A 26539-nucleotide genomic window follows, 5' to 3' on the forward strand; every position below is an offset into this window, starting at 1 on the left:
ATAATGCATATTATTATTCAAGCCTTCGTTCCGTTGTAATTCATAATATTGTTAACAATTAATTATATTGTACAACAATGTACAGGATTGTTAAGAAGTAATTTCACGGCTCAGCGGTTTGATGTGAACGATGATAACAAAGATTATCACATTAATTCTGCTGATCACAATACTTCGTGTCGTGCGTGAATATAAGAGTGTTAATGTGGGGCTATAGAACTAGCCGGAGATGGCAGCGTAGCGATTTACGTCTATTATACTTATATAATAAAAAGGATTTTGTAATAACCTGCCCAGCAAATGATAGTTTAAAAAAAGGGACAAAAGTATAGAAGCACCTAAGTTGCGTTAAAAACAGAAAAAAGAAAACGTCAGTTTTACAGGTTACACAAAATAGGATATAAAATCAGAATTAGTGTGGTTCGGTTGATTATCTTGTAAGGGCTGATTCTTGGGTTTAATTAAGCATCTTTGAGCAACGTCAACTTGACTCCTGGAAATATTATCTGCGTTAAACAAAACAAATACACCATCTTACTCAACTGCCTAAAAGGAAATTATCATATAGTCGTTTGAAATACAGGAGCATTAACTAAAAATAAAGCCCATTGAATTGTTTACGAAATTACCGGAACTAAAAGAAATATGCCGCATAATTCGCCAAAGGATTTATGTAAGAAGGTGTTACCGCTGGTTTACTGGCCTTCTAATCCGTCCATTGTCATCGTGTAGTTAGTAAGTGGAGATCCCGTGTATTGTGCGTGTTGATAAGATCTCGCGTCAAACATGATCCGTCACAGGATGTGTCGGTATTGTGAACGTCATTCAGATTTATAACAGGGTGGCCTGAGTAATATAATGAAATATATATTTTTAATATAATATTAGTTTGAGTGTAGATTTCCGCCAGAAGTTGTTTTTTGTTTTTAGAAATGCGCTCAAAATTTTAGATTCATGGTTTGGTATAAATTACAGCGGTGGTCGTAACAGAAGGTTAAAAATTTTTGACAATCAACAATTTTCGTATAATTCTTGATTGGAAACCCGGTAATATAATCATTTTTCAGTGCGTTTAATGGAATAAGAATTAACACAATTAATTCCAACCTGAAATGAAAAGTACAATATAGTTTTTATGTCTTGTGTGTTATTTCTTTGTCCTTTTTTCACGTAAAAACGGTTAAACAGATAAAGATGAAATTTAGCAAGATTACAAATGGCATGTTTAGAAACAGCTACATTTTTCTGCCAGTGATAGCACAGGAATAAGATCAGGTAACTTTATCTACAACAAATTTACTACCTTACGTACTAGCCTGGATGATTTTATACTCATATACAATCATCAAACTACACCACTAGGTCAATGACACAGCCACCTGGAAGCAAAAGCACTATATCCTCTTAGAGCAGCAAAAAGCACTTTGAGTGCACGTTTGACGTCGCACTCAGCAGTCATCAAGCACTTACTCAAAGGGCTGAGCTCTCGTGACGTATTTGAGTGCTGTTGGGGAGTAAAGGGATCTTTAGAGCAAAGATGTAGTTTAGGTTAGTGTGTTAGGACTTAGGTTTTAAAGAGGGTATTGTTTTTGTAGTTTCGAGATGTACGGGGTGGTATAACGATCTTCGTGACTCTTGATGGCTTGGTGTGGGTGTTCGGCAAGTTATTATAGCGGGGGTCGTGGATTCAGAAAAGGCTGCCCAAAGAAGATCAATAATACTGCATAATATTTTTCACACTAGGGGTTTTGATAATCTACAAATAGTTTTAGGTCAGGTTGCACTTTGTTCGCTAAAGTTCTTGCGGCAGCATATCTTTTAATATAGGTAGGCCTCCTAGTGCCTACTCAGTTATTCCTAGTAGCTATATTTAAATATCTAATTCACCAATTGTAACGTCACAATTTTAAACAAGTATTTTTAAACGGTAAAGCAATAACAAAAGTTTCTAAAACTTCATTCATAACCTATTTTAATAATATCAACTGAAACAACATACAACCCTTCAAAACTTGCGTTAGACTAACGAAAATACAATTCTAAAAATATTCCCAATTAAACACTACAGTACCCGTCTCTAATCCGCAACACAATAAATTGAACTTAACATTTCAACATAAACATGACACCCCTACCAACAAAAAGCGGCTTAGGGCTGCCACAGAGTGTATTGTCAACGAAATCTTTTCGCCGTTGACGAGTAATAATTACCCGCGTGAATACCGCTTGACAGCCCGACGACGGGTCCAAAACCTTTGTTATTCCTACCCTGGTCTACAACAAAGAACAATGAACTTTAATCTTTGCCCACTAAGGTATATTTTTCATTGTGTGATGGCCCTTGGATTAGATCGCTAGGGCTGTGCGTCGCAAAACACGCTTGTTTGCTTATCGGTTCCGATCTTACTTGTAACAGATTTAATCGCGCTAATTTATAAACGCTATAAGTATATTTTTATTGAAGCTTTTTTGTTTCGTATTTAGGTAAATTAGGGTTGTGCGGTGACAGGGGTATGATTTGCTATATTTTTGATGTGTTTTGTCATCGCATGGATGTGGAAAGGGATGGGTTTTTTGTTAATTAATATTCGTGTAACGGATTAGAAATATTTCATAGAATTTGTCGCTGAAACTGAATTCTTCTAGTTCGTAATATTCGTATATTATGTTCATCATTAATGACTACTGCATTTCTGCGGTCACTTATATTCATCAAAAGAAGATTGGACTCTTACTTCTATTTGCAAATATCGTTGTAAACTAATACTGTTCAATTCAATTGGCGTAGTACTCGTAACCCCGCCGGTTACTAGTATTACGCAAATTGTATGACAAGATGTATGGATGTGAATGATGTAAGCGAGGTTTGTAAGAATCGTAGCAAGCAGCGTTTTCTGGTCTCTGACTATCCCTATGGGAAAAAGGCGTGGTATTTTGTATGTTCTACATGGTTACATGGTGGTACATAACCTATGTGTAACGAAAATGTATGTAATCCTTCTTCAAATGTTAATGACCTATAGTGCTGTCAAAGTTGATGATAATAAATGATGGTGTTTTAGTACAACTACACGTGTTCCTATACAAGTATTAAGAGTTGATTAAACTATAAGTTTATTATCTTTGTTATATCACTCAGACATCTGTTTTATTTCAAGGATCTGTTCGAAGGTGACGTCATCATATTTGCTAATATTAACAGATTTCTTTCAGCAGTTTTATTAGTTCTGATGTCATAGGTAGTAACGGAGATTTTATGAGATACGATTTTGAATAAATTTAAAGATGTACAATGTACATATGTATAGATTGTCGTAAGAAGTGTTTCTGTGGTAGTGGTAGGTAGTGTTTTTAGTTATTGTTATTAAATAGGTATACTATGCAACAATTATTGATTGGTTTTATTTGTAACACCAAGAAGATATTTTTGCGGTGTTTTCATGCACAATATTATAAATGCGAAAGTAACTCTGTCTGTCTGTCTGTCTGTCTGTCTGTCTGTCTGTCTGCTACTCAATCACGCCTAAACTACTGAACCAATTTGCATGAAATTTGGTATGGAGATATTTTGATACCCGAGAAAGGACATAGGCTACTTTTTACTCCGGGAAAATTACGCATTTCCCGGGAAAATTCAGGTGGCGAATTAAGTCGCGAATAATCAATATTATAATGACATTAAAATAACAAAATTCCGTTGTCATGGCAACTGTTTTAATGGCGGATACCTATGCCTTAGCGCGACTTCGTTATATTAGGAGATATTTAAATAATTTTGATATATTTCTCGTGAGAAAAAGGCATATTTTATATCATCACGCTACGACCAATAGGAGCAGAGTAACAGTAAAAAGTGTTATAAAAACGTGGAAAATTCTGACCCATTCTCTCTTATGTGACGCAAGCGAAGTTGCGCGGGTCAGCTAGTTTTGAATAAATTTAAAGATGTACAATGTACATATGTATAGATTGTCGTAAGAAGTGTTTCTGTGGTAGTGGTAGGTAGTGTTTTTAGTTATTGTTATTAAATAGGTATACTATGCAACAATTATTGATTGGTTTTATTTGTAACACCAAGAAGATATTTTTGCGGTGTTTTCATGCACACATTGCTCACAAATCCTTTTCAAAATTCCTTTCATAACAAAACTTACTCATAAGTTAAACAGTTAGAAATACGCGATACTTTTACAAAGTCATTTATTTTTTTAAATCTTCCCATTGTTCCCTGAGCATATTCAAACAAACAACTTTTCCCCCTATTGATCATTATTGCAAGTAATAATCAAATATATCTCCTGCATAGCTTCTTCATAGTAGGTATAGCGTAGTTCTAACAATGTGCACAATCCTAATCCCTCGCATGTTCCAAATACCACTAAAAGTCGCAATCACAGTAACGAATGTAGTAATTAATATAACAACATAACTCACGAACGTTTTATGTGAACAAATATATTATAACTAGCTTTTACAACTGACTTTCTCCGCGTTGAATAGTTTTGTAGGGTGAAAAGTATAGTATGTTTTGATCGAAGTTATAAATTTGTAGATATCGATTGAGAAGTTTTGGTGTATAAGAATGACGAACTATTATACATCTATCTATACATTTGTAAATTTAAAAAAAAATCGCACATATTTTCGTAATATTATAATCAGACCTTCACGACTCGCGTACAAAGTTTCATTATCTTTTTTCAGTCACTTAAGGAACAATTTTGAAACCATAATATGTAACTTATGGTGCTAAACCTTGGGTCCTCAACTATAAACTACTAAATGACTCAAAACTTATTTAGCATTTTAACCACGACATCGTAACACACAGACAAACTTTCGAATTTATTTTGTTAATATTAGATTATAATGTACTTAGAACAAGTTTATGAAGTTTTAGTACATTTTTATTCAGTTTTAATGGTTAATGCAGTCGTTTGGAGTTATAATTGTAACAAAGGTATGGAAATGGCCTTTTGTAGTTTAACTACGAGTTAATTTAAATAATTATTCTTTGAGTAAATATTTTAGGAGAATTAGTGCAATGGGAAATTCTGCTTTCGTAAAGAGTAACATAAGATTACGTTTGAAACCTTAGAGGTTAGACAGAGACCAAAATACGCTAACTAGCTAAAATTTCTTCAAACTTCTTTAATTTTATTACATAATGGTAAATAATCTCACGCTTATTTCCTTGAAGGTTGAGCAGTGACCAAAGAAACTATACCAGATGTAACGTTTCCTGCAATCTGATTTTGCTTCATCAGACCAATGATTATACAAATTCACTGTGCTTACGATGAACACGCTCATGTAACCTAACGTTTTTGAAAAACATCACCAATATGGTAACAAATTCTCCATCTTTTTCTATTAACAGAGTTCTCCGAAAATACATTCGATCGCCTTTTTCGGACATCCATTCATAATGTCATTGTCAGTATCTAATCTTTACCAAAATCGGCCTACATTCTTCAAATAGCAGTTATCCACCATTGCACAAGTCACGAACAAAAAAGAACTTATTGCATCCATGACATTATTAACTAAAGAAAAATCCTATTTGTAAACAAGAAATATGAACGAATCAGCTCAAATGACCATCAGGACCTATCCAATAGTTTGACGAAAGAACACAACACACACCACTTCGAAAACACAACCTAGAGTCTTATTACCTTTTTTCATAAGGTTGATATTTCCTTGGCAAAGTTTTTATTAAGTGTAAATGTATGGTTGTATGAATGGCTTGTATTTGGTGAAGAGTGACAATGGTGGTGTCATGTGTCGTAATAACTATTGACGTGGGGCCTGATAATAAGGTGCTTAGAAAGCTTATTGTTTGCTAATACTTGTATTTTGGTAGCAGGGTAATGTTGTATCACATGCTATGCTAATAAATAAATATTTTAAAAAATTTAAAGATTTTAATCAGCCATTTTGACTACCTCGTTCTTTTTCGGCATTAGGCCCTTTATCAGACCGTTATTTGCTCTAACCCATTGCTGCTTTAATATTTTCTAAATCTGTTGAAGATTCATTGTTTTTTTTGTAAGTTTAATTTTCATAATGATTTCTAATAAAGAACATTTATTTTTTCATTTTGTTCCGTCCGCTTGCGTATCGATCTTAAATTAAAAATATGAATGTCTTTCAAAAGATTAATTTTGTTTTCTTTTCATCTATTCTTTCTACGTTATACTTCTCGACAGTACTTCAAACGTATTCATTAATTTCAACAATATTCTCGTTTCCAATACTGTTTTCAAGTAAAATACAATATTACATTTCACATTCTAGGGAAAAGATAACAATCTTTCTGTTATTCTCTGATACGTTTTATCGTTATTCTGAGAATCCCGATCCGTTCCGAGGCACATTAAAGTAGCCATACTTCCTATAACTGAAGTATTTTCATAGAATAATATTATCTCATTTCTATAATTCTTAGTAAAAGACCTTTATAATAACTATAATATTGAAATAAACAGCGCTTTTTAACCCGAGTTAAAGTAGCTATAATAATATGTATTAAACACACGCGAACTACGAATAAATATGTAAAACTTTTGTGTTAAAGAATTTTAATTATTTTAATAGAATTATGGTTATGATCGGTTTACTGAGAATTCTGAAAAGTATGATGTCATAGAAATTTTGATTGTAAGAGAGTGTGTATAAATGTAGCTTACTGAGTAGGTACGACTGATGCTTCGAGCGCCCAGAATAAAACGTTTGCAAATATATTCCAAAATGTGATCCTCTGAAAATACCTAGTCTGTGTTTTTGTCAATTTTATTGTAAATACTTTAGGATTATAGATCGTTAGTGTTATTACTCGCTAACCAAAAAATGTTTGCATGTTATAAAGTAATTTAAATAGTTCAGGGGGCTATCACGTATCTAAGTCTACAACCATTTGAAAGGCACTATGCTATACATTGTTTTCTCTCTTAAATTATAGTAATTAATAGGTGACGTCAGCGCAGCAATGTAATGGATAGCAACCATCAATTTGACGTAGACTAGTTGTCAACTGAGATACATACGCATACTGGGATCATTAGTTTTGTTACTAATCCATAATCCTCATTCAATTCTCAAAGCAAATAACTGCATATTTTAACAAACTATTTTAACTCTCTATATTTTCTCTTCCACTGGAAAACCGCCCACATTTATATCATAAAAGCGAGTAGCTAATGCGTTGTTGACAGGAGTCTGTTCCCATTGTTCGGTGCCGTCCTTTTCAACTATCCGTCAGTTATTGGCTACATAATAGTCGTTTGTAACACAACACTCGTGTTTGAGGGCGTACGGCGCGTTTTTTTTTTAGTTTTTGTATGTTATATTTGCAGGGGTGAGCTTTGAAATATCGTGTTGCAAACAGATGTTCGCTTTTGTAAATGTAACCGCAAGAATTTGACACTTGCAAAACTAAAAGTTACGTACCTACAATTTGTGCAGCTATATTTTATTTTGGCTTCGGAGACATTCGGAAACGAATAATACAAAAATATCGCGACGAATTGAGAACCTCCTCCTTTTTTGAAGTCGGTTAATAAATTAAAATGTTTTTCATAAGTACTTAGAATATTATTATCATGCATGTGTCTGGAGATGATTCTTACCACTTAAAATAAACTAAGTTAAAATGATTTTGTCATTTCAGGCCCGCTTAATGAAGATTTTTTTCCCAAGAATGTAAATGATTCTTAGCAAAACAATAAATGTCCATGGATGTCGGATGACAACGCAGTAACTTAAGATTAACATAAAAATATTTCATTCCACGATTAGCCTTTCAATAACAACTTAATTATATCAATCGTTTCACATTATATAGAATTTTAAACCTCATCATACCCTTAATCATCAACTACATGACCCACAAAAACCTAGCTCAAAATAGAGACCAGAAACAAACTACGGCGCCAGTTCTTCGTCCACTGGCCCACATCACCTCTATAATTTCCTAGTTTTTACCATCCATTTACTCCGACCATATTATTTGTGAAACACGTACATTATACGCAATTATATTGAGACTAAATAACACAGCGGTAATCGCTAAACGTCGGCACAACTAATAATTTGTTACAAACGGCTTGTTAGGATAATGTTGATCGATTTTAAAGTTTTTGTCTTTATATAGGGTAGTAAATTATGATTTAGCTAGTTTTAGAGTAGGTATGATAGTTTAATAATCGTTATCGGACATCAATCAAATCGGGATTTTTATACAGTTTTGAGTCAGGTATGATTGTTTCATTTGGGACGCCAATCAAGTTATACCTCATAGTGAAGTTACTCGTATGCTCTCAAATGAGGGATTATATAGGAATGGTTTTAATCGTCAAGAGTTATAACATTTTCTGGTAATTTGATGGCAATTTGTAAGGTCATGTCAATTATTATCAAAAGCTACGATTATCCAATTGGTGATTTAACCTGTGACTCTCAAAACAATTACCTACTGCATCAGAAGGTTTTCATGTGTGGAATTGAATAAACCAGCCTATACTAAACTTTCACGTCGTCCCTGCTGGGTACCTAATATTAATAATTTAAAATACAATTATGTTAGAATCTTAACAAAATGTTCACTTTGTAGCATAATTTCCAACTACCCAATACGAAATCCTTCAGCTTTTAAATTAAAAACAATCTCTATTCAGTTACAATGAACAAACAACTGAATAACCACATAAACTTTATCATGACATCAATCGACAATTCAAAGCAATTTGCAATGAAAACCAATCGATACAGTGCTGAGCAGAGTTTTTTTGCAAGTCAAATAGGTTAGCGGTTAGGAACGGACTATGTCGAGTGATTTTATGCAAATATCTCACGTTTATTATGCAAAACCGTGATGCTGGGTAGTGGTGGGATTGTTAAATATCGATAGATTATCTGAAAGATATTAAGGGATAATTAAAACCATTACTGTGTCTCCTGCCAAAATAAGCGACTAGAGTCCGCTAAAAGAAATTATTTTACTTTCCAATATAGGATACAAGTAAAGTCTCTGCACGAGAGGAATTAGTTTTCATTCAACCACCTTTGCGATCAACTAGTAAACTAGCAAACTAACTCCAAATCTATTTAAAGAACGAGAAGTTAAGTTTCTCTATCAAGACATGAAAAATATTTTTGTTATATTCTTATTTACATCAAAGGAGGGCTGTAATAATACGCCTTGACAGCAATCGAATATTTAATCAATTGACAGCTTTTCCTTAAGCAATATTTCAGATAAAATAGCTTTTGAATTACCCACGATAGAAATTGCTAAGCTCGATCACCATATGCAATCATAGCAATTTCATTTCAATATCAACGTATCGATAAATGACGAGTACCAGCCCTATATCCCGGGATCCCGGTGCCCGCGGTCGCCAATTTGCGTTTTAATTAAGTGTTCGTATAACAGCTATGTTTTTGTTACAAATTGTTTTCTCCAACGAATCTGTGGCCCGTTGTCGTGTTCAGCGTAATAGCTAATTAATGTAGTGGCTGGTTTTTCAGTTAATCTCATTGTTTGTTAATGTGGCTACTACTGGCCAGTTTGTTTTTGACTGGTTTGACTTTGTTTGTGATTCTGGTTTATGATTGGTTTTATGTTTTATTAATGATATGAAATAATTGCATTTTTACGGTACCTTTTTCTAGCCTCTGTCTATCTTTATTGGAACAAGGTGTGATTTTATGAGTATAGGCTTTTGTTTTTTAAAAGTGTCCATTCGAAAAACCAGTATTGGATACAATTAATTCACAGAAACAAAATAATAAAAAAAATCAAGACAATATTGGGAAGCATTTTATATTTATGTAAAAATAAAATAAAGGACTGAATTTCAGTTTATCACACTAATGGATGATTAAATTAAAATAACGTGTGAAACTTGAAGACAATCGTTCTTGTCGTATAATTTCAGTTAGAATAATAAATTATAACCTACAATTGACTTTGTAAATACTTGGACCGTAGCAATATAATTAGGTATTATCTTATCTACCTAAAAATCTAAGTCTGGTATTTTACAGTGTTTTTGGATGTTGAATATTAATATTAGTACATAAAACAATTGTCTTTACGAAGCTGACGGCCAATAGTGGTACTTATTAAACTACAGTTGGCGTAATGTGAGTGTTCGTGTATTAAATTGGCAGTTTATTTTTAGGTAAGTTATTTACTACTATACTTATACTCATATAAAGACGGGTTTCTTATTTATAGATTGTCTTTGATAATAGAAAGAAAAAGAACGTACTTTGCCAATCAAACATAATTTTAAAAAGTAACACGGTTAAGGTATTGCACTGCAAACAACAATAATTATTAGATTATACAATATACACAGTGAAATTTTTGCAAAATTTTAATGTACTTAAAATGGTATCCTCAATATGTGTTATCTTGTATCTTTATGCTCATTTTGTCCCTCTTGTCTGTCCCTCTGCTGGGCAAGCTTTCCTCCCGAAAAAGGGAGCAGTTAGGAACAATTATATCACAAAACGAAACAATCTCGATTCTAAACAGACCTTTACAAATATTAGATATACTGCAAAAGTCAGCTCATTTAATAGACTATCACAAAATTACCATTAACATCTTCTCTTCATCCATATCTTGGAAGTTCGCCAAAATACTTTGAAAACTAGATTTAAATATAAAAGAATAGAACATTAAGTTATGTCATTTGCGAAATGTTCACGACTTTCAGATTTATGTTAATAGCTAGAGTTATAGTAGGAAAGTTTCAACTTAGAACAAAAACATTTCGTTTTGATCAGATTCGTTTAAATCTCTTGACTTATGTTAACTAGTTTTTGTCGAAATGTATCACGTTTTCGATTAATAAAATGGGTATTTTCGAGACCCCTGTAGAATCCTAATTGTTACAATTGTTAAAAGGGACCTTTGTAGTTCGATTTCGTTGCTAAAGGCATACCTAATTTCCATTAAAGCAATGAAATTTAATAATCGCAACTAGTTTGTGTTCTAAGCTGCTGTGTTGCCGTGTGTGACGTTTTTCCTGGTTACCACAAGTCGTGTGGAGTGCAGGACGAAACTTTGATTGCCGCTTGTTTGTTGCGTTTTGTTGTGTTTACATTGTTAATTATTTTTATATTCAGAGTTCTACTAGTAATGAATAACTCAAAGGCATACAGGTTACATAAACAAAGGTACAAGTTTCCTCTACAATCAACGTCTCAGAAGTTTTCGATCTAATATATAAAATTCTCGCGTCACAGTTTTCGTTGCCATACTCCTCCGAAACGGCTAGACCGATTTTGATGAAATTTTTTGTGCTTATCCGGTATCTATGAGAATCGGCCATTCAGGTCAGCTAGTTTTTATATAAAAAGCTGATTTACGCCTTAAACGTATTAGGCAACAACTAACACTTAGTAGTTCAAGCTACTTAAGGCGATTAACACACTGCCCCGCACCACGCAGCGTAGCGCGTGAATGCGTGTTCGAACGTTGCTTGTAAGTATCTCCGTTTGTATGGAAAACGCACGAACGCGCGTGATCCGCATGAACGCGCGTGGATGCATTTTCTGTGTGTTAGACTATGCGTGTTTTCCATACAAACGGAGATACTTACAAGCAACGTTCGAACACGCATTCACGCGCTACGCTGCGTGGTGCGGGGCAGTGTGTTAAGCGCCTAAAGCATTATCATTTTCGGGAGTAATATGTTCTCTGGTCTCTGTCTAATCCGATGGGAAAAATATATATATGAATTCAAAACCATTAAACCAAACTCTTATATTTCATCTTGCAGTACAAGTAATCAGCAATCAAACACTGTTGTTAGCAGTAACACTTTAGCGGCAATAACTTTTAGCGCTGAGAGGCTGCCCCATTTACCGTGATATACAGCCTCGCGCCGGCTTTTCATAAAAGTTTAGCCTCCTTTGATACATGGCTGTGGTTCTGGCGGTTTCTTGTTAACTCTGTTTTGCTATTTTGTCTTTTTAATGGCCTTTTTTTAGAGAAAGTGGGAACCGTAATGTTTTTGGGGATGAAATTAAGTACGTTTGTAAATGAAATTATCTTGTGTCTTCGTGAATGTAGGTTTGAACCAATTGTTATTATTTTTGTGCTTTTGATAAATCACAATTGAATCAAACAGCGCTAACGTACATTATTATCCTGACGTTTTTATACACACATTTAAACAATGGTTGTTGTATGGTTAGCTTTAAAGAAAGCTAGGCTTCATAATAAACCTAACCTAAAGCATGAACTTTTTCAAAGTAGGTAACAATTACTAAAGAAATTAAGGCACTTCAAAACCTTTCTCGTTCCCCCTTAATCAACTTATCTAGCTAACAAAAACCTGCCCAACGAATCAAAGCCAGCAATCTAAACTTGGAAACTTCCAGAACTATAACACTAAAAGCCTCCCTCAGATATCATTTGATATAAAACATCTGAAATCACAGTTGGGCGGTATTTTTATGAAATCTGTCGCAAAGGGCCGTTTCTCAAGTTAAATGGAGCAGTCTTTGGCCGCGATATTAGTGAATTATGGCCCGCAAATAAACTCGATGAACGCCGCTGAATTTATTTTTCCTTTTTTGCGACGGTCTGTGTTATCTTTAAGGTTATGTCTTGGAGGGTGGAATGTTCACTTGTTCAGGTATTACTTGAATTATGTTGGTACTGCAGTTATTTTTGTAAGGCCGAATTAAAAAAAAATTGCTACTTTTTTGACGTCGGTCAAAAGAATCTTTTTAAGTAAACATTGATTTTAATCTACCGCTTGCGTTCTAAAGTGATTGATAGATCTAAGTTCATGATTTTATATTTCTGTACTGAAAACCCGACACTAAGGCAATGTGAGTGATCTAGCATTTGGAACTAGACCTATTCAATTACAATTTACATCGTAATCAGCTAGTAACATTTGTTTGTAAAAAATACAAGAACTTTTATGATAATTACTTTTATAATTTGCAGACGAAGCTTAATAAAAATGAAATTCTAGGAAAATATCTTCTATGTCTATTCAAAAACCCATAACACCACTTTCACAACATTTTTATTATCAATATTTTCTTCGACATAAATCATAATGTTTATCACACAAGTTATGACATAGAGTGTGAACGTACTATCATTGTTCTGATTTATAGTGCGGCTATGAATAAAAGCCGTATTTTTGTGTGCCTTATCTTACAACTGAATTATTAATGTGATCTGTCAATATTACAATGATGTTACGAAATATGTTGTCTTTGTACCCGGATTAGACCTCATTTCTTTTTGTTTATGATGTATGCCGTGAATTTAATTTAAAAAAATAATATATTTTTTTAGTTTCAAAGAAGTATTTCAACATGTTACTAGACCGTGAAAGCTTATAAAACTTATAAAATATTTTTAATGTTTGCTTTTTGTTACACTCTGAAAGGTGGACTTTGTCGAAACTGGCTTTACCTCAGTTCACTTCATAAGTGTGTTCTAGCTGTCAAGAAAGTTGATAAATTAGGACTAAAACAACACAACTAAGACATACAGTAAAAACAAATAGAAAACAGGGTTTCTATAAAAAGCATTTAACCTTTTGTTTATACAGTATACTCCCCTGCAATAATCGTGATGAATTTGCCTTACAAAAATGTGGCAGAAACAGGTAGACCTAATCATAAAAGAGTACTGATCAATAGTTTTATTACTGATCATTATTTCATAGTGATCAACTTTGCACCAAGACTCACGACCAAAAATATCGACGTGCAAATATCTCAATGGACTGCCTGACTTAAAAGACACGACAGAAGCCGCTACCAATAAACCACTAAAACAAAACCAAAGGTAAGCAAAAACAAAGGACCCCAAAAGTCCCCAGTACTTTTCCATCGGCTCTTCGTAGAATACTTTTTAACAATGGATCCCGCATCTGTTTATCACTGTGCGTTCTTAAGACAATTAAGGCGTATTAACAAAAAAAGGGTTCATAAATCATGAATGTTTGAAAACTTTCCATTTGGCTTAGTTAGTTGATGGTGAATGAGAAGTGACAGTCGGGTGTACGCCTTAGTGCTATACAGATGGTGTTTGTCTGAAGAACTGAGTTACTTTTGTGCTTACTGTGGACATTACACTTTTGGTGAGTGGTTTTTTACTTATTAGAACTTCTAATGCCCGATTTCTGTGGCACATTTACCGGTAGGATATCTATTTAAACTTTTACTTTTATATGGGCTTAGATGCTAGTGAATAGATAAACTACCGCTAAATGTACCTCAGAAACCAGAGGTAAGTCATGATTTTAGCCTTTGCAATGTGCAGGTTTAGAGACATAGTATGATTTCTATTTTGTCTATAGCGAAATGTGAAACCATTTCCATTATGTCTGGTATCATGATAGTCTAAAGGTTTAACCTAAAACAATTCGATTCGACTCTACAATTAACAATATCATGTGTTAGACCGCCTCAAACCTATATACTGTTAAAAGAGTTTATGCCGATCCAAGCTAAGAAGCCATCTTTTATTGGACCCAACCTTACTTGAAAGCTAGCACCTATTAAATATGTGTAGATTTCAATAATTCCCAGCCCTAGTTAAGCTATTACATGAGTCTTTGTTCACAGTCACGTTGCTTTCAAACAGTACGCTTTATAAAATCTGGTTAGTCCATTAAGCATAAGAATAATCTTCAATCCCAACTCCTCCAATCTCTAACCTCCACGTGGAAAATCTTGAAGGTCAATGACCACATAATTCAACTGATCTAATATCCGTCCTGCAATATCAATTAGCAACAACTATGACATAATCAGTTCAATTCAGCTATAAGTACGAGTAAATCTTTCATGTGTTCTTCAAAGTGGTTTAAGCCGTTGGAAGGTCAATTTCATGAGTGTTGCCTTATGCTAAACTAAAATCATATTGCACGTTACAACGTTCTTCTGAAATCAAACAGAGTTCTTTCGTTTTGTTCCGGAGCTAGGTAAGTGATACTAGAATCAATTTCTATTACAGGATAAAATATAGTAAATGTTTAATGTCCATTATTTTTGTTTGATGGTGCTAAGCAACGGTCACTCTTCGCAAGGGAAGAGGTTTAGCCTTGTGTCTACTACGCTGACGAAGTGCGATAGATTGAAGTCTCTAAAGTTAGGTTGCGTTTGTGTTTCCATCACTGTTAAAGCATGTAATCATTATGTCTTATTCACTCTTAAATTTGTAAAGACCTTGGTGTTTGGAACACTCGGCCACTTGCATGGTAGTCGAAATACCTACTCAATGTAAAGGCTAATACAGTACAACAGTGAAACCAAACCAAGATTCAGTCAGCTACAACAGTTGCTGAACATAATAATATTTGACTTGACAATTTCTACTCGACATTGTTTAGGTACTTCGAAATAAAGAGGTTTAAAAAAGTGAAGTTGTTAAGTGACTTTAGTAGTTGCGACTTTATCTATATGTAACTTTGCCTATGACATAGTGCCTGAACAGAAAGTAAGCTCATGTGTATTTTTAAAAGTTTATATAAAAAATACAATTTCACTATAAAACCCGGTATCTTTGCACGTGTTATTGAAATCGGTTCAGCGGTTTCAACTGACTGTTAGTGATGCCACAACAAAATGTAAAGCCTGTGGTAACAAAAAACCGCGCCTCGATGAAAATGTACTGCGGGTATGTTCTGTTGATAAAGGTTCGGTTTACACAACGAAATATTGTGAAATTGATAGACAATATGTGGTATATTGGCGAGCTTTTAATAATTTTATGTAAAACTGCTCCTGTGGTATCGGTGGTAGCGTATATGATTGCTGATCACGAGTATTCAGGTTGAATTTTTGGGTCGGGCAAAGTGCTTTTGATCTTTTATATTTTTCAAGTTTAGCCTGGAGTTTGGTGTTTGGTTTTTAATCATACATAGCATTATGCCTGTTATACATAAAGATGCAAGCAGATATGTATGAAATACTATAACCCAATAGGTAGCGAACTTATTGCTATTTAAAATGACTAACAATAAATGCAGCCCGAACTGAGTACATAGTAGAACTCAACATAAATGAGACATTTGTACGAGATATTGCTGTAGAAAATTATTTCTTAATTTTTTATAACTATACACCGTTTCTTATAGTAACGTTTTTGTTTGAATCAATCAGAAGTCCATAAAGCCATGACGTCATCATTAGTACAGTCAGACACTGGCTTTCAAAGGGTTAACACATCAAAAGTTCTTAATTATCCTCTCCCATATTTTATCTCTGTCAAAAATCATTTACATAACCTAAAAACGCCCCCCAAAAAAATAGCAGCTGTTACCTTGAAAAATAACGTTAAAAATAATAAGCTTTATCAATCATGGTTATTTGTGTTAAAACAACGCGTTTGTTAATTTGTTAGCAGATGAAAAGTTAAGCTATTAAGGAGAATGGCACGGCATCGTTTTTTCTCCAGCCGTTCTTAATCTTGCCGAGTAACAAATAGCGCGCTTTAAAAATTAATTTCGGAGGACCAAGTTTAGTGGACGGGAGGGGACTGTTGAATGGGGTTCGATTCTTTGATGAAATTTGATTAATTGTGTGTTAAAATTTAACGTTTAAGATAGTTAAGGAAAGGTCTTTTTGTCGCCTGGTAACTATAGTTTTCTAATTGTTGTATGTTTTCTTCGCTTATTAACGGTTGCCAATTGGGTGTGGCTGTTAATGACTTATATACCTAGAACGTATTTTGGCGATAGTTTATTTGTAGAGTAATAGTTAGTAATAGCTAATCTATGTCAAGAATCTTTGAATAGCTTTAACAATTTTGAGCTACTAATCATTAACCATCATAGAAAGCTTTATAATTTTTTTATACACAGTCTTAGTTTATGACTGAAAATAGTAAAATCAAATCATCATTTAAAGATAATGTTCGCACAAAATACAGTCGCAAATGTTAGCTCGATGTAACTAATATTAACTTGTTAAAAATGTTAAAATCTTTAAGTGAAGCTACATCAAAAAACAAATATTCAAGAACATCGCAACGATTTTTCATTGTCATAATATAACGTGTTTGAGCCATCGTTATTATAATTAGTCTTTGATGTTTGATGATCATTCGTTATTCTTTTGTAACTGTTTCAAGGGATATTAATTTGAATGCGTTTGAAACGGTAATTTGTTTTGACGGAGGAGTAATATGCGTTTCTTTAGGGAATTAGTTTGTTACGAGAATAATTTTGGGGAGATGACTAAGTTTATATTTAATAAGTTTTGTACTTGTTTGTTTTTAAAGTTAAAGTATTATTCTTAGTTTGCTTTTTTGTTATTCATAAACTCTCGATTTTACGTTTTTATTTTATTTTAAACCATTTCTTTCCCACCGTCGAGCAAGGGTCTCCTTATTCCGAATTGGAGGTTTGATACCTTGAATCCACCACGCTGGTCAAATAGGGGTTGACTTTGCATACTTTCAAGAAATGCAGTTTTTCATTTAATTAATTAATGATATATTTGAAATATTTTCTCGTGTTTACGGCGAGTCGACAGACTCCTACTTTGAAAAAAAAACAAAGACATTATTCTGACAGAATTGACAGATATGTTTAGGTATACCAAAGGTTTGATACCACCTAATCTTTATGTGGCACATACTGCTTTGAAAGCATCTTGTGTACTATTAAATATTAATACTCTTTTACCCTTAAAGGAAAACAGTGACAAAATTTAAAATAGAACAATCTATAATTACTCAACACACGTTTCGTTTCTCGACCTCTAACCTCAAACAATCTGAACGCAACCACTACAACTGTCACCGTTATCTAAATAACGCATCCAATTGAACATTCATCAATAAGATTCCAATCTATTGAACTGACCGCTTCAACATTAAATAATAATAAATTTACTTTACAAATTACAAACAAGAACATATTTTAACGTTATCGGTTTGTTACCAATCTGTTACGAGACGAGAGGTAAAGATATGTTTATGTAGACATATAGTGTAACTGTTTTAACCTAGTTAAGGCATAATTGTTGGCAATATGAATTATTACTAAAGAATCTAAGTATAAACTGCAAAAAGTGGGTGTATTTGTAATTCAGCTGGGGAAGTTCTTTTCAACATATATGTATGTATGTATTGTAAAAATATCGTTTTAAAGAAACTGGAATGGTATTTATTTGCTTTAGGTTTTGTATCAGAAGCGTCCTGTATCGGCGTTAGTTGCCAGTCTTAACTGCTTATCTAGGTAACCAAGTTTGAATGTAATCACAACTTTAATCTTTCACGTTGCATAATTTTTATATACTAGGAATTCCTAGGTTGATTGCTCGTTTGAGTTAATTCCCGTAATATATTTAGTATAGTAGTCTACCATAATTTTGACGTGAACAAATCTTTATTGCCAGCCTTTTTACGCGGTACAAACTCTTCAGTCCTTCACATTCGCATAAACAAATCAAAGCAACGATTATTGTACACAAACCCTTACATCTGTACTTTATCAATCTGTGTAACTATCCAGAGACACCTTGTAGCAGTTATATCGTTATAACGTTGTAAATATTAACGATAATGTAGCAGTTAGAATTAACTGTTATAGCGTTTGATAGACGCTGGGCGACAGATAACGATGAAGGGAGTGGATGTGTTATTTAAATTTAACGTGCTAGTTAGTTATTTGATTGTTTTGGACTAATTCTGTTTGGGATGATAAAAATCTTATCTTTTTATTGTTTATTTGGATTAACATACATAATATACATAAACATAAATGTGACATAACAGCCATGTTTGTCTAGAAATTGTTGTAGCACTACATAGTGGGTTGTTGTTGGATTAAAGACATGTTATTAGGCAAAAGTTTGGCGGCTTTAATGAATTGAGACTAACCAATGTACCCCGGTTTGATGGCATTGAAGACGAAGATAGTGGATGACTAGTAGTCACACATAGGCTACTTTTTAATCAAAATTTTAGGTAACCTAATATATTTCGATAGGTACAGCTTTCGGAAAAATGGTAGAAAATCACACAGGGCTTAAATATTAAGAAGAAAATAGAGATGATATTTGCTTAGCCATGGGTCAAAATTAAAGTACATATTTGTATCTCGCAGTTATAATGTATGTATAGAAAGAAGGTTTTTTTATGGAAAAAAGCCTTTTTTTCATACATTTTTGCACAAACCTTCTTATTTCTTATCGTACAGTATTTCACAAAACTTATTTACTCTTAGCAAGTAAAAAGCAAAAATCTTTATTATATCAGCCGTATCCACACTCCAACAGTCATACAAAGAGATTGATTGATGCGTCTCGCGGTACTACACTTTCAAAGAATATGACATGACGCCACGTTACAAACTAGTTAAAGCGTCAATGACACTATGATATCGATATTAATGGCTTGTTTACTAACGGTTAATGGGTTTGCGTGTTAAAATAGTTTCTTAATTATTTTTTTTCTTAGAAGACAACTCCCGCACTAAGAATTTCTCTTGTGTCGCGGGGACTTTTACAAACATACAAACAACGGACACAAAGCACAACCAGACCCGAAACAATAGTTTGTGGTTTGCACAAATAATTGTCCCGTGTGGGAATCGAACCCACGACCTCCCGGCGCAATGGTTGCAGCGTGGTGACTTAAACCACTGCGCCACGAAGGCAGTCATAATCAATATACTCCAGACTTTAGCTTATTACTATTCAGCTAGAATTTTCTAAGTTTTCATGAGTTAAACGTCATACCCAAGGTGTAATGTCTTCCTGGCCGATATTTGGCGACCAGTTTTTATTGACACCAGCCAACTATGCAGGACTTTGTTTCAAGTATCCAAGTGTGTGCAGAATACACTGGTACACTCTCTATTCCTTCTTTGCTTTACGACTTATGTGCTCTCCGAGGCAAGGATATCTACGAATTCAGCTTCATAACTACTGGCAATTTCTGAGAAATTCTTAAGAGTAAATTTAGAAAAATGTTTTTGGCACAACCCGCGATTCAAATCCGAGATCTCTTGCGCGGCAGTCTCATACACTACCGATCGCGCCACAGAGGCAGTCAGCACATGGTCCGTCGCCAAACGTTCGGCGACGAAGGTTCGGCCTGTATGTCGCTACACACACTTATATTTTTGCATATCCATAATGTAACATTATACAGTCATTAACGTTATCATGTGTTTTACCTTGGTTAGCGGTGCAAGTAATACTCGGTGCAGCAACCGTGCTTCTAACTGTCCGGATTGTCTTACCGATGATAGGCATCGAACATCAGAAAAAATGAGTTCTGAGGATTTAACCATCAGCCTGTACTGGGCAGCAAATTATCAGTCAGATGCTGATGTCGGTACTTAAAGGATGCAAGATCTACTGAAATATACAATGAACTTTATTATCTTTGCAATACAGCTCATAATCAATTGATTTATACAATTTGCTTTACACTGAACGTCGATTTTGCCATACAGGATGTATTATTTATATTGCTGAGGTTTCACGATAAAGTTTTTAAAGCAGTTTTATTTTATAATGTTTCCTTGTATTTGCTTACTGATATGCACGTGTTTGCGAAATGATATGTTATGAAACGTGAAGTATTTCTTTACCTAGTTTTTGCACGTGATTAATTAAATTATAGGGAAAATTACTGTTGTTTCTGTTTGTTCTGAAGAACTTTAGTTTATAGATAAATAAAATAATAAATAAATATTGTTGGACAACTCACACACGGTCATTTGATTCCAAACTAAGCAGAGCTTGTACTATGGTAACCAAATAACTGATAAACATACTTATATACTTCTAAATACATACTTATATAGATAAATTGACAACCAGGCTCAGAACAAATACTCGTGCTCATCACACAAAGATTTGTCCCGGGTAGGATTCGAACCCACCACACGCGGCGCTACGGTTGTTGCGGCGAGGTGACCGCTTAAACCACTGCGATATACGTTAGATATACGATTCAGTTTCTCAATGCAGACCAGATAGGAGATTTCCTTCTACTATCGGTTATCGACAACTGAGAATGTACCTATCGATAATTTATTAATATGATTAGTGCCCCTTTTGCAAACACTATTTTGTTGATTTTTTTTTTTGAATTAATTGTTTGCGTACAACGCTCGGTAGTGATTCTCGACGAGCGTTGTCTTTCCACTAGGTAATATCGGCTCTCCACAACCGGCTTCTTCAAAATGTTGTATGTGACACTTGTCAGCGCCCCTAGCAGGTGCCGCAGGAACTAATACTGATAGCAGCGATTGTAGATAATCGCGCCTATTGTTGACGCTTGAAAGCTATTTCAGCTAGGAATGGGCTAACAGCTCAAATAGTAGTGCAATTTATACGAACATGAACTCAAGATCATAAAATCGATTCTTTAGACCGAATAAAAGTTTTGAGCAGCTATTTCTCAAAAATCGATAACCTGTTCATTTCGCGATACAAACTCATATTCGCTTACGATACTCAATAAAGTGGCCATTCACTCTCGGATTCCATACTAAAGCCACAAGGAAATAAAAGACTGTCTCCAACCACCGGTCGTTGTCGGTGTCAAATTCCACGGTAAGCCTTGATGCAACCGCTAGCGATAAGCGAGAGCGATTTAAAGCCTTTCACTAGAGCAGAGCGGGCTACATACTCCTAACGTAAGATTGTCTTTTTGAAGCAGATAATTTGAATAAAATATCAAGCAATCTCTACATGAAATATTATTGTTATTTAGTGAAAGAATAGTTGAGAAGATTGAACGAGTGTTGTTTATTAAAATACGTAAGTTTGCGTGTATGTAAGCATGTTTGTTAATGTCACGTGTTCAAACTATGTATTGAATTTTGATGAATTTGATGAAAATTTACAATGATTTTGTTGAATTATTGCTACGATGTATAAGGTTGTTATTTAGTTAAATATGGATATTATATGAGTCAGCAACGTGTTACTTGAAAAGCAATCAATTTAGTTTAAATGTTTATACAAGTTTATGTAAAAAATTACAAAATTTTATTTGATTGTAATATTACGGTTATTTAGCTAGATGAGGGGTCTATTATTTTGGGGTATTTCTCCCTTTGGAGGTACGTAAAAGCTCGGCATGAGGGCTGAGCGTCAGCGGGGCGGCACAGGAGCCCAGGGTCACACTGAACGCGAGCTAAACCGCGGAAGTATCGTCAGTATCGCGCTAGAAGTGCTTTCTGTGTGACGTACACCGCACAACTCAATGGTTAATTTTAATTCTCCATACAAATACCACCATCAAACTAACTGTAAGTACAAATATACTTTATAATATATCAGTTTTTATTCTTATGCATGTGATTTTCGGCTTGATTTTGAGGTTATAAACCAATTTATAAACAAACACGTGCACGTGAGTTCGTGAATTATTATTAACGCACAACCGTCCGAAGCCCACTCACGCGATGTTCTGTACACACGCACGTGTAGAAAGGGATAGTTTTATATCCGTATATACCCGTCCCGCTCTCGCGCCTGAAGCCGAGCCTATGACGTCACGCGATAAAATATCATTCGAACTTTCAGTGGATGTAAACAAACCTTTTAATTGGGGTTTTGAATGCCAACTTCTGTATTGGCAAATGGTAACGTGAAAAACGGTTAATAATTAATGTAATTATATGTAATTACAGTTATGTTATAGTGTTACAATGTAAATAATGATGTATTTCAGTGACATGTTGCATCCCGCTTCCGCGCACGCGTAAGCTAATGCGTTAGTGTGCTATCAGCGTTGTCGTAGTGTGCAATAGTCAAGCGTAAGCGGTTTTATGATTGATTAAAGCATTTGAGTTATTATTAACTTTTCTATGAAAACGTGGTCATTTCTATTTATACCTACTAATATTGATTATATAGTGAGTAGTTGTTTTGTTAATGGGGTCTTACAATTTACCATAATTTTTGTATTTTGCTACAGTTTAAATACCTTTACTAATCAAAGATACGTTATAGCATAGAAAAATACCAATAGTGCGTGTTAATTGAGATTATAAACGCTAAAGTAATTTTACTTGGACTATTCTACGGCGTTTGCCTACTTAATACATTTTCAATTCTAAACATTACACACATTACCATGTTGTAAAAAAAAATACGCGAATGGAACCACAAGCATGCCCAAAACTTTTTCACAAGAAATCCCGTTACATAAATTAATCTCATCCAAATTATATAGGTATATTTATCATTTTGTTTGGTTACTGTTAGACTAGCTCTGCTTAGAATCAAATGACCTTGTGTGATTTACCCAATGATGTATAGGTACAACCGAACAAATTTTTTGGTAAGGCTGTAGAAATGTACACGTAGGTTTCGTCAATAAAAAAACCGGCCAAGTGCGAGTCAGACTCGCGCGCTAAGGGTTCCATACCAAAAAAAATACAGTTTATAGTATGAGGACCGCCCTTTTTTCAAATTTTTAGTATTTGTTGTTATAGCAACTATAATACATAATTTGTGAAAAATTCAGCTTTCTTGGTATCACGGTTTATGAGATACAGCCTAGAGACAGACAGACAGACAGCGGAGGCTTACTAATAGGGTCCCGTTTTACCCTTTGGGTACGTAACCCTAAAAATCGTAACACCGGTAGTTTATACTATCGGCGAGCTTTGTGCCGCCATATTGGATTACATCGCGTGTCAAATGTCAAGTGCGATTAGTGAAATAGTGAGTCATACGCTGTAACTACGCAGGGTTGTTTGAAATGATTGGAAATTGATGGTGACACCTTTTTTTGGGTAAACTGAAGGCAGTGAATTATTTATTGGATTTTCATATTTTATAATTGCAGGCTGATAAATTTCGTGAAATAACTGAAAATTATAACTCTAACATTGTAATAACTCGTAACTAATACAAAATAATTATGGAAAAAATAACCAATACTGTGGAATAATGGAATTCGATTGCTGTAGCTCGATTCTCTACTACTATCGACTACCGAAAACCGACCTGTCATCGAGAAATTTTGTATGAAAATCTGATCAGCGCCTCTGACGGGTGTCGTAGGAAACATTTTGGCAGTACATTCTAAATGTCAAAATTTCGATAGCTAGCCGGTTGTCGGGAGTCGATAGTGGTACAGAATCGAGGCACAGGTCAACTAATAGCAAAATAACATTATTTACCAAATATTACTTTAGGTTTATTCCGATTTATTTTTAGTTTACGTTTTCCGTGATACCATTTAAATTAATATTACAAAAACAGCTTTTCATTGTGTAAAATTGAAGATCATCTACGTTTTTATAGATATTGAAGTCAAAAAATACAGCATTCGGAAGTAAAACTCATGAAAAACTTGAACATCCGAGGTGCGAATTGTTTAAAATCACTGATCGCTGACGCGAGACGCTTCCGTCTTCATAGAAATCGAAGCCTTATCTAATAAGACGTTTGGTCCAAGTAGTTTGTACAGCGTGGAAATTATTTGTTATTATTTAAGGCAAAACTACCTAAATGCATTCTATATAATGTGGTTTATTTTAGTAGTTTGTGGTCTAACATTATATTTTAGGCACTTAATAAAACAATTAATATATTATATTATAGGTACCTACTTTTTCAAACGTGGTATTGTTACACGCAGGTTTGCGAGATATAAACATAAACCGGAATAAAAGCACTCTTTCAAAACGTTCCTTATAAATGAGACACATAGTTTAACATCAGATTGTTACAAAATAGAAATAGACAAAAATATTTTATTATGTGTTGAATGTAATAATTAACAAATTGATTAATAATATAGTTAATTTAATTAACTGTACCAATTACAATTAATAAACCTACCATTTACTAGTTTCCTTTAAAATTAATTTGACACGAGTAAGCGAAGACCAAAAACTACAACAATTAGATCACTAAGCTCATCTTCTTTGTGATATATTATTTTCATTAACCTCCCACGACGGGTCTTTCAGTTCAAGTTCAAGGGCAATTAATTTTTGATTCTGGAAATGATGTGCGTTAATGAAACAGTTATTTTGTTATGGATCTATGTCCTTGCGTAAGATGAGGTGACAAAATATGTATTAAAAGGCACTAAATTCATTGAAAAAATTGTGCACACTCTAAAAGTCAAACTTACAGAAAAAACGTCGTTACAAACTTTTGGCAGTATTGATCAAATTTCAAATAATGAATATAGTTCGACATAGTATGCGCTTCTACTCGTATAATGGTTCATTTAGCACACACTAGAAGCGATGGTCGCTAAGAAACTCGACGGCTCAAAGCTGCAATTGATTCGTAACTTCCCAAACTCTTCATCTATTTCTGCCAATCAACGTCCTACGTAAACTTCGAATTAAAAACAAACAAAACGAAAATAAAATGAAAATAATAAGAGTGCGTATCCATTCGTCGACACAACACGTCACAGTATTTATGACAGTCACGTCGACAGCAGCCGCCGCCATTTATAAAACTCAATTACCACCGTCTCCGGCGAACGCGAGCGCTCCCTAATAATGATAATTGATGACGAAATTTGCGAGCTTTTTGCGGAGATCCTCCGACGGCGATATTTCTTATTCCACGTTTGTTCACACTGCTTAGGACGGCACGGCATTATTTTAATTAAACAGATTTTTGTATAGCTTACAACGTTGTATATATTCATTGAGGTTGAATATTTATATATTTGAATAAGTAACAATAAATGGCCATTTTACAGTCAATGAATTTACCACCAGTTTGAGGGAAAGTGATAGGGACAAAAGGTGGAGAGAAATTCTAGGTCAGTTTTTTTCTGCTGTGGAGTGCTGCTGTAATTTCAGTCTTATTATGAACCATATATTTGCGTCATCAAGCCACCTCTATTCCTGTTATCATGACAAGAAATTTATAAAATACCAAGTTGCTCCACAGCTTAGCTTTTTACAAATAAAAGTTAATACTGAGATTAAATACTTGTCTAGTATAAGCAAAATAAATAAACACGACCTTCACAATCTTTCACGGTATGAGTAAAATTCATAGTAAACATTTTTATAGTACACATGTACAAATACCGCTAAATCAAAACAACGACTGTCTTTCGTGACATACTAACATAATTGAAGAAATTATTGTTGCGTTTGCATTTCTAATAAAATAGTAGAAATTAAATTATGTGTAATTAGTTGCTTAGTTTGTATCTGTGGTGAACAATGGTGGTAAATAAAAATGTGTGTTAGAAGAAAAACTTTCGATTAGCTAATGGAAGCGACACATTCAATATTTGATCAAGATGAATAAGGTAATTAAATATGTTATATAATAAAATTATTTTTACTTTTTTAAGTAGGTTATCGTGTCATAAATATAACGAAACATTTACAATAGTTTATACAGTCCGTTGTATTTCAAAGTAAATCTGACAAAACACAAATAAACTAATTCACAGTCTACGCCTTCACGTGTAGTAAGCAACTATGAGGCTAATATATTATTCCCAAAAGAATTTATATTCAACTTTCAAAAAGTCGTAATTTCCAGTTGAATGGAAACGAGCCATCACCGCTCG

At 34.0% G+C, this 26539-nt stretch overlaps 1 protein-coding gene across 6 annotated transcripts in view; it reads left to right on the top strand.

The window, feature by feature from the left end:
* Positions 1 to 10105: 10105 nt before the first annotated feature.
* LOC142973796 (solute carrier family 22 member 13-like) overlaps positions 10106 to 26539 on the top strand; it is a 28138-nt gene continuing 11704 nt past the window's right edge. The window contains exon 1 of one of the 6 annotated variants that reach the window (XM_076115812.1): positions 10106 to 10187. The gene's annotated coding sequence lies outside the window, so the exon portion shown is untranslated. Of the gene's footprint in view, positions 10188 to 14011; positions 14133 to 14879; positions 14979 to 22126; positions 22275 to 22719; positions 22785 to 26164; positions 26273 to 26539 lie in introns of those variants that run through there. The other 5 variants (XM_076115811.1, XM_076115814.1, XM_076115806.1 and 2 more) reach the window with 5 other exon arrangements.

The sequence above is a fragment of the Anticarsia gemmatalis genome, chromosome 6 (assembly GCF_050436995.1).
Source record: "Anticarsia gemmatalis isolate Benzon Research Colony breed Stoneville strain chromosome 6, ilAntGemm2 primary, whole genome shotgun sequence".
Taxonomy (NCBI): domain Eukaryota; kingdom Metazoa; phylum Arthropoda; class Insecta; order Lepidoptera; family Erebidae; genus Anticarsia; species Anticarsia gemmatalis.